The sequence below is a fragment of the Gossypium arboreum genome, chromosome 2 (genome assembly GCF_025698485.1).
Source record: "Gossypium arboreum isolate Shixiya-1 chromosome 2, ASM2569848v2, whole genome shotgun sequence".
In the NCBI taxonomy this organism is placed as follows: domain Eukaryota; kingdom Viridiplantae; phylum Streptophyta; class Magnoliopsida; order Malvales; family Malvaceae; genus Gossypium; species Gossypium arboreum.
The window spans coordinates 24,037,507-24,047,336 of record NC_069071.1 but is presented as its reverse complement, the minus strand read 5'-3'; positions in this window follow the sequence as shown (position 1 = coordinate 24,047,336).

Below are 9,830 nucleotides of genomic sequence, written 5' to 3'. Positions count from 1 at the left end.
GATCCACTACCATATGAAAGCACAATTTAAAAGGTCAAGAGTCGTCACACTATCATAATTCATTTATAGCATGTATAGCTAGACTCATACACACGCTACGTTAGCTTGAGAATCGACTAAATCGTAGCTCTGATACCACTAAATTTAACACCCTTTACTCGTACCCAATGTCGGGACAGGGTTCGAGGCGTTACAGGACTTAAACATAAATATTCATAAAAAACTGAGTCGTAAAAATGCATCCAATTTAAAACCATTCATACATATGCATGTCGTCCCTATTACGAGCCTACGAGGCCCGAAACATACATTGGGGTTGGTTCGGGACTCAACCGAAAAATTTTAGAACTTTTACAACATTTAAAAAATTTTCTTATTTTGGAAGGTCACACGCCTGTGTGGGTAGGCCGTGTGGTCACACACCTCCGTGTGGCTTGGACACACCCGTGTCCTCAGCCTGTTTAACTCTCTATTTATGATGTCATCAACAAAAATAAGGTCACACGGCCAGCTCATATGCCCTTGTGCTAGGCCGTGTGGCAAATTGAATTTTCATAAGGTGCAAACTTCACACGGCCAGGGCACACGCCCATGTCCCAAGGCCGTGTGTAACATCCTGGTTTAGACCCTAGTCGAAATAGTGGTTTCGGGACCACAAATTTGAGTTAAAAATGATTTAATATTATTTTTCGTGTTTTTAGTATGTGGTTAAGCATGTGTGAAAGTTTCATATAAAAATACAATCATTTGTGTGCTTAATTTGCAAAAAGGTCTAAATTGCAGAAAATGCAAAAGTTGTGTGTCATTTAATTAAGTGTCGAATTGATGTGTCTCTTTAAATATGAGGTCCTTATGTTGTAAATGGACCATTAAATTCATGAAATGACATGGTTGGACATTAGTTAGTCGATTATTAATGATAATAATAAGGTTAGAAATGGAAATTGATTAATTAGGTTATAATTAATAAACAAATGCATAAAATTAGTCATTTTTGTTCATACTTGCCGAAAATACAAAGAAAAAGAGAAGAAAATAAGCTTGCTAGGGTTCGACACTTTGATTACTTGATTAAGGTATGGTTTTTGATTCGTTTTTGATAATTTCTACGTTTTTGTGATTGTTGCTTAGTAATCTTTCAAGCCCATACCTCAATTTCTAAATTTAATTATGATTTTAAGATGTGCCATTGTTGATAATGTGAGTTTTATGAAGTTTGATGATAGAAAATGAAAGATATGTGTTAGATTACTATGTTTTGTATTGTGATTTTTGATGAATTTGAGTATTTTAGACTAAATTGTAGAAATGAAAAATTGAGGGGCTAAAATGTGAAATAAATGAAATATGTGGGCTTATATGAGCTAAAGGAAAATTTGGATAGGCATGTGTAAAAGGAAATTATGCATATTTTGTGATTTTATGAAATAGGGACTAAAGGGTTAAAATGTAAAAATGTGAGAACTAATTTGTAAAATACCCCAAATATGTGTATATGGATTGAATTGAATGATTTTTTGAATAAAAGAGTTAAATTTTAATTTATATAGATCAAGAACCAAAGAAAATAGAATTAGATCGGGGAAAGTCGAAAGTCGTTGAATAGCTATTCGTTTCCGTTCATTTCCGTACAAGGTAAGTCTATAAACAAATAAATGTGTTTGAATTGATTTATTCATGTTTATATGATATTGAATTATGATGAATGGTTATAGAAGTTGAATATGTGAAATTGAGAAAGTTTCGATAATGTGACGACGTTCGAAAGCCACGTACTAACCATAGGAATAGTTAGGATACATATGTCATGACATATGATTTCCAATATGTGATTTCATGTAAGATCACATCTGGGGCATTGGCATTGATTTGAGATTTAAGTTTAAGACCATGTCTAGGACATTAGCATTGTATTTGATTTCATGTAAGACCCTGTTTGGGACAGTGGCATCAATATTTGATTACATGTAAGACCACGTCTGGGCCATTTGCATTGTACGAGCTTTTCGAGCTATCCGCGTATCCTATTTAATTTCGTATGGTTCAACGAGCATTCTGAGAAATATGTGATTGAATGAATCAATAACCGGTTCAGGTATGTAGATATGTGTTCAACATTTGTTAATGAGAAGTAAGTATATGTGCAAGTGATGATATGTGATATAAGTATGAGAAAATATGCTATAAGTGCAAATGAAGTGGGAATATGTGAAATGTATATGAACTCTGTGGTTTGTGATAGTATTTGGCTATGGAGTATATGTATTTTATGATGTTTATATGCTTAAAATGATAAATTTATTTGTATATGGCTTACTAAGCTTTTGAAAGCTTACTATGTGTGTGTTTGCATTATGTTTTAGATATCGAAGCTATTGAAAGCTCGAGGATCGTCGAGGATCATCACCACACTATCAAATATTATTTTGGTACCTTTTGAAAATATATATATCAAAGTATGGCATGTATAGGCTAGAATTAATGTGGTATGTTTTAAGATGGGTATATCATGCCATGAGAAATGGCTTGATTATGGTTGAACTTATGGTTTAATTTTGGTATATGATATGTGATGCAAAAATGGTAAATTTGGTGTATATTTATGGCCTAGTGAAATGGTCTTTTTGGTAAGTTAGTTTTGTGGTTGAAATGGTTATAAATGTGATATGAATCATTTGTTCAAGGTATGAATTAGTTACATGGAATTAGTATGTTTGAGTTGGAATTATGTATGGAAATGATTAATGATATTGAAGTATAAGTGATGCCTATTTTGGAAATGTTTTGGTTGCATATTGGGTTATGAAATGTGGTCTTAAAAGCTTATGTATTTAGGGTGGCAAAATAGCTTTTCAAGTAGCCTATTTTTGTCTGCACAGACAGAGACACGGGTGTGTGTCTCATGCTTTGTGACACACGGTCATGTTACACGGCTGTGTGTCCCCTAGGGTAGTCCTACAATTTAAAGTCAGTCTTGAGCAAGGACTAGACACATAGGCGTGCCTGGTGGCTGTGTGAGGCACATAGCCTTAGCACATGGGCGTGTGTGGCCATTTCAAAGAGTACATGGGCTAGACACACGAGTATGTGTCAGCCGTGTGACCCAAGTCAGTTTCGACCACGGCCAATACACACAGGCATGTCTCCGGCCGTATGGTATAAGTTAGTATGTATGCGCTGTTTTCACACGGCCTACTCCACGGGTGTGTTTAGTGGCCAAATGAGGCACACAGCCAGTTCACACGGGTGTGTGACCTGTGATTCCATGAAATTTTTTTAAGTGTATGGAAACTTTTATACAAGATCGGTTTAGCCCCGAACCTTCTCCAAAGTATGTTTAAGGTCTCGTTAACCTAAGAAAAGGACTTTATGTTGATATTTGATTATGATATGATAATGTATGACTTTTGATTGTGAAATGATTGCGAAATATTCTGATATGTCTGGTAATGCCTCTTAACCCTAGTCCGGCGATGGATACGGGTTAGGGGTGCTACATTTGGTTGGTATCAGAGCTACGATTTAGTCGATTCTAGGACTAACGTAGCGTACGTGAGTCTAGCTATACATTCCATATATATGAACTGCGATAGTGTGATGATTCCTGATAATTAAAATGTGTTTTTATATAGTAAATGGATCCCAAACGAGCCGTAGCTGACGATGTTGAAAGTAATGTGCCTGCTCCCACTCAAGGGACAACACCATCTGATTCTAGACATGCTACTAGTAGCCATGAGGGAGAGGCTAAGCAAGCCTTTTACCAAACGATGAATGATTGGTTCACTCTGTATATGAGAACTAATCTGATTGTTCCACAACCATCACCCCCGCTAAATCCTTTACAAGTTCCTGTCATGCCACAAGTTAATTCGATTCAGCTGAATAAGCCTCCAGTTGATAAAATTAGAAAATATGGGGCCGAAGAGTTTCGTGCTACTACTAATGATGATGCCGAGAGAGCGAAATTTTGGCTCGAGAATACAATACGAGTGTTTGATGAATTGTCATGTACTCCTGATGAATGTCTTAAGTGTGCCGTTTCACTTTTGAGAGATACGACGTACCATTGATGGAAGACGTTGATATCTGTGGTTCCAAGAGAATGAGTCACCTGGGATTTCTTCCAAGCTGAATTCTGAAAGAAATACATTAGTTAGAGATTCATCGATCAGAAACGCAAAGAGTTTCTTAAGTTGAAACAAGGTCGTATGTATGTTACAAAATACGAGCGAGAATTTGTGAGATTGAGCCAATATGCATGGGAATGTGTCTCGACTAAAGCAATAATGTGTAAAAGGTTTGAAGATGGCTTAAATGAATATATCCGCTTGTTAGTCAGAATTTTGGAGATAAAAAAGTTTGTTGTGCTTGTTGAACTAACATGTAAAGCTGAAGAACTCGGGAAAGAGAAAAGAAAAGTCGACTCAGAAGCTAGAAAGGTGCGAAAAAGATCATCGAGCAATTCATTTCATTCGGTATTAGAGAAATTTCGAGATGATTTTAGCTGTTCAAAGGCTAATGTGGGATATCCGAGTAGAGATCGTACTAGATCGCATTCGAGTTTTAGAGCTCTAGCTACTTCTGTTGCAAGTGTTGGAAATGTCCGATCTGATCGACCTGAGTGTAGACACTGTGGTAAAAGACATCTAAGAAGTTGTAGATTGAATGACAGAGCTTGCTTTAGATGTGGATCCTTAGATCACTTTATCCATGAATGTCCTGAGTTTGTAGAGCAAGAGATTGTGCAAAATCTGAGGCCGAGTGGCAATATAGCTTGAGGTAGACCGCCCAGAAATACAGGTAATGTGAGTGGCAGCAAGAAGGGAACTAAAGATACGACTGTTAGATCTGAGGCTCGCGCACCAGGCACAGCCTATGCTATTCGTGCTCGCGAAGAGGCTTTATCTCCAGATGTTATTACTGGTACTTTCACTCTTCATGATACTTCTGTGATTGCATTAATAGATCCGGGATCAACACATTCTTATATATGCATTAACTTAGTGAGCAGTAAGATTTTGCCTATAGAGTCTACTGAATTTGTAATTGGAGTATCGAACCCCTTAGGCTGGTATGTTTTGGTTGACAGAGTGTGTAAGAATTGTCCGTTGATGATTTGAGATTCATGTTTCCCGGTTATTATCATTTGACGAATTTGATATAATTCTAGGTATGGATTGGTTAACTTTGCACGATGCTATTGTAAACTGCAAATGGAGGACTATTGATTTGCGATGTCAGAATGATGAGATTATTCGGATTGAGTCTAATGATCTGAATGGTTTACCGGCAGTGATTTCTTCGATATTAGCTCAGAAATATGTGAGAAAAGGTTGTGAAGCCTACTTTGCTTATGTGATTGATTCGAAAGTGACAAAAAAGAAAATTGAATCAGTGCCTATTGTTTGTGAGTTTCCTAATGTGTTTCCTGAAGAATTACCTGGATTACCTTTGATACGAGAAGTTGAGTTTGGTATTAAATTAGTGCCAGGAACTACTTCGATTTCGATAGCTCTGTATAGAATGGCTCTGACAAAATTAAAAGAATTAAAGTCATAGTTGTAAGAGTTGACTGATAAATGATACGCAAGACTGAGTTTCTCACCTTGGGGTGCTCCTATTCTGTTTGTGAAAAAGAAAGATGGTACGATGAGAATGTGCATTGATTATAGTCAGTTAAACAAAGTGACTATCAAGAATAAATATCCTCTGCCCAGAATTGACAATTTATTTGATCAGTTGAAAGGAGCTTACGTGTTTTCAAAGATAAAACTCAGATCGGGTTATTATCAGTTGGGAGTAAAAGATTCAAACATTCCGAAAATTGCATTCAGAACGAGGTACGGACACTATGAGTTTTTAGTTATGCCTTTCAGATTAACGAATGCACTTGCTGTTTTTATGGATTTGATGAACAAAATTTTTAGACCGTATTTAGATCCATTTGTTGTCGTGTTCATTGATGATATTTTGATTTATTCACGTAATGAAACCAAACATGCTGAGCATTTGAGAATAATGTTACAGGCTTTGTGTGATAAGCAGTTATTTGCGAAGTTCAGTAAATGTGAATTCTGGTTACGCAAAGTTGGTTTCTGGGATATATTGTGTCAGCATCAGGTATCTGAGTTGATTCGCGAAAAATTTAAGCTATTCTAGATTGGAAGCCTCGGAGAAATTGTAACACCCCATACCCGTATCCCATACCCTGATGAAATACGAGGCGTTACCCAACTTTAAACTCAAGCTTTCATTCATTCTGAGTTACTGAAACTCTGTTCAATTTTAAAACTTATCAACATATCCTGAATATAGGCTTACGAGCCCAACACACACATCGTAAATCATTCGGGACCATTTCAGGCCCTTTTTCCAACTATAGAAAAATGTCACTTAACACAGGGACACACGCTCGTGTGGAAGGGTAACACCCCCGTGTGACCATTTTGACATGGTCGTGCTAATGGCCCGTGTGACTCACACGGCCTAAGCACTCTAGGACATGCCCGTGTCCCACACCCATGTAGAATTAATTTCTAATTCACACCTACAGGGGTTTTCACACGGCCAAACACACGCCCGTGTCATTGGCCCCGTGTCCCTCACATGGCTACGACATACTCGTGTCCTAGCCCGTGTGCAAAAACATGGACATTCTGTTTCTGACATCAGCATGCTCATGATGTCACACAGCCAAGGCACACGCCTATGTGTTAGGTCGTGCCCTTCACATAGCTGAGACACACAGTCGTGTCTCTGCCCGTGTGTTTATTACCATGCATATTGACTTGAAATTTTTACTTGCAGTGGACGCACGGCCGGACCACACACCTATGGGGCAAGCCGTGTGTCACACACGACCTAGACACACGCCCATGTGCCTACCCTTGTGGACAATATAAGGCTATTTACCAAGCCTCATTGCCCCCCTTACATACCTAGTTTCATACACATACTAACCAATACCAACACAAGCACAATTCATATAACCAATTCAACCACAATAGACATTCATTTAACCACGGTAATGCATCTTTTATAAATTCAAAATAAATATTAACTATCATTCAAAGCTTAATACAAATTAAAGGGTTTCCAACCCAAGCCAACACATTTGGCCAATTCTCAAAGACACAAAATAATAAAGTCTAAGTTCTATACATGCCATATTCAAAAATATAAATCCAACTATACCAAATGCTTCGGTTAATAGTGTGATTGATATCTTTGACTTCTGGAATCATTGAGCTAGTTAGGCGACACTGTAAGGAAATGGAAAGGAAAGGGAGTAAGCATAAAGCTTAGTAAGTTGTATATAAATAAGTATACAACAACAATTTATCCATAATCAACATGCTCATAACACCAAAGTAGGCATAAGTATAACTTACTCCATACCATCCATACAAGTCACCTATTATATATACTGATCTCATATCTCATACGTACCAATTAGGTACCTGTACCATTCACCACACGGTTATACTTTCCTCATTAGCTTAATAACATAACGTTTACCGTTGAACCATTTGGAACACTACCAGATATTCATTAAGCCTCAAATGTGGGCAAGATGCCGATGCCATTTACCAGACATGGTCTTACACTGGCACATATCTCAAGTCGATGCAATGTCCCAGACATGGTCTTACACTGACTGCCATCTCGTAGCCGATGCATGTCCCAAACATGTCTTACACTGGCTTACGTCTCGAGGCCGATGCATGTCCCAGACATGTCTTATACTAGCTCTCGTCTCAATGTCGATGCCATGTCCCAGACATGGTCTTACACTGGCTCTCATAATGTGGCCGATGCATGTCCCAGACATATTTTACACTAGCTCACAAACAAATGACCCAAACGTCATGGCATGAATATCCGATTTACTTCTTAAGGTTACAACGGAATTTCCACTATCGCAATTATCATTATACATTCTCAATTTCACAACCAAACAATTCATGCTATATTAACTCACTACAATTCAATACATACATTAACAATGTAGTTGTATTATTTACATACAACTTACCTCGGATTACAAAATGTGGCGACTAGTCAATTTAGTCGATTTGCTTGGCTTTCCCCCGGTCTAGGCTTGAATTCGGTATTTCTTGATCTATAATAGAAAAAAACACTCATTTAATCACTAAATAAATTTAAGCAATTAAAAATTCACATATTCGGTAAAATAACCATTTTGCCCCTAGACTTTGGCATAATGACCATTTTACCCCTATGCTCAAAAATCGATTTTTATCGAATTTCTTCGCATCTTAAACTTAGATGAACTCTTTTTACTCTTATAGCAACCCAAAATTCTCTCTATATCACACATTTATCATTCATTTTACAACTTGTGCAATATATTCCCTTTAGGTGTTTTTATGGTAACACCTTTCACAAAAGTTGTTTATTGCACAACTAAGACTTATATTCTTCCATAAAATTTCAAAAAAAACCCTAAATGATCTCATGGAAAAACCTTATACCTTCAACCATTTTGCAAGATATACCCCTCACTTGAAAGCTCTTGCTACAAGGGTCTCAAAAATACAAAAATCATCAACAAAGGGCATAGAAATTACTTACTTGTGAGTGCTTCAATTTGCTAAAAATTTTAAGCTCTCAAACTCCTGCTTTTTTTTTTGAAAATTCAGTGGAGAAGAAGATGGGAAAAAGATGATATCTTTTCCGTTTATTTTATTTTTAATCTAGTCAAAATTGGTCACAAACTCACCTAATTTTGACAATTTTGTCTCCTCATTGACTCTATGGCAGGCTATGCCTTTTTCCAAGGGTCTATTTTCCTTTTAAATGCCCCAAATTTTGGTTCTCTAACTATTTAACACCTTTAGCTATCAATTTAAAACTTTTGCACTTTATGCGATTTAGTCATTTTTCACAATTGGGCTCATAAACGCTAAAATTAATCCACCAAATTTTTCATGCACTATAATAACCATGCTATGAATCTATTTTGATAATAAAAAATTTCTCTAACTTCATATTTGTGGTTCTGAGACCACTATTCTGACTAGCCCCAGAATTGAGCTGCTACAAAAATGTTTCTAAAGTCTACAGTTTTCTGGAACTTGCTGGTTATTATAGGCGATTTGTGAAAGGCTTTTCTATGATTTCTACTCCGTTGAAAAAATTGCTTCTGAAAGATGTGAAATTTGAATGGTCTGAAAAGTGTTAGAAATTTTTTGATCAGTTGAAAGCCCTACTGACAAAAGCTCCGATGTTTGTACAGCCAGAATTGGGTAAAGAATTTGTAATATATAGTGATGCATCGTTGAATGGTCTGGGCTGTGATTCGATGCAGGAAGGCAAAGTCATAGATTATACCTCAAGATAGTTAAAGCCGCACGAAAAGAATTTTTCGACACACGATATAGAATTGGCGACTATTGTGTTTGCTTTGAAGATTTGGCACCACTACCTGTTTGGTGAAAAATGTCTCATTTATTCTAATCATAAAAGTTTGAAATATCTGATGATTCAGAAAGATTTAAACCTGAGAAAGAGAAGATGGCTAGAACTGCTAAAAGATTATGAGCTTGTTATTGATTATCATCCTGGAAAAGCAAATGTCGTTGCTGATGCTTTGAGCTGGAAATCATTGTTTGCATTGCGTGCGATGAATACTCATTTAGTTCTGTCTAATGATGGTTTGATTTTAGCCGAATTGAAAGTAAAACCGTATTTTTACAACAAATTATAGATGCTCAAAAAGTTAATAATGAGATAATAGTGAAACGAGCTCATGTGAATTGAATTCTGATTCTGAATATCGAATTGATAATGACGATTATTTGAGA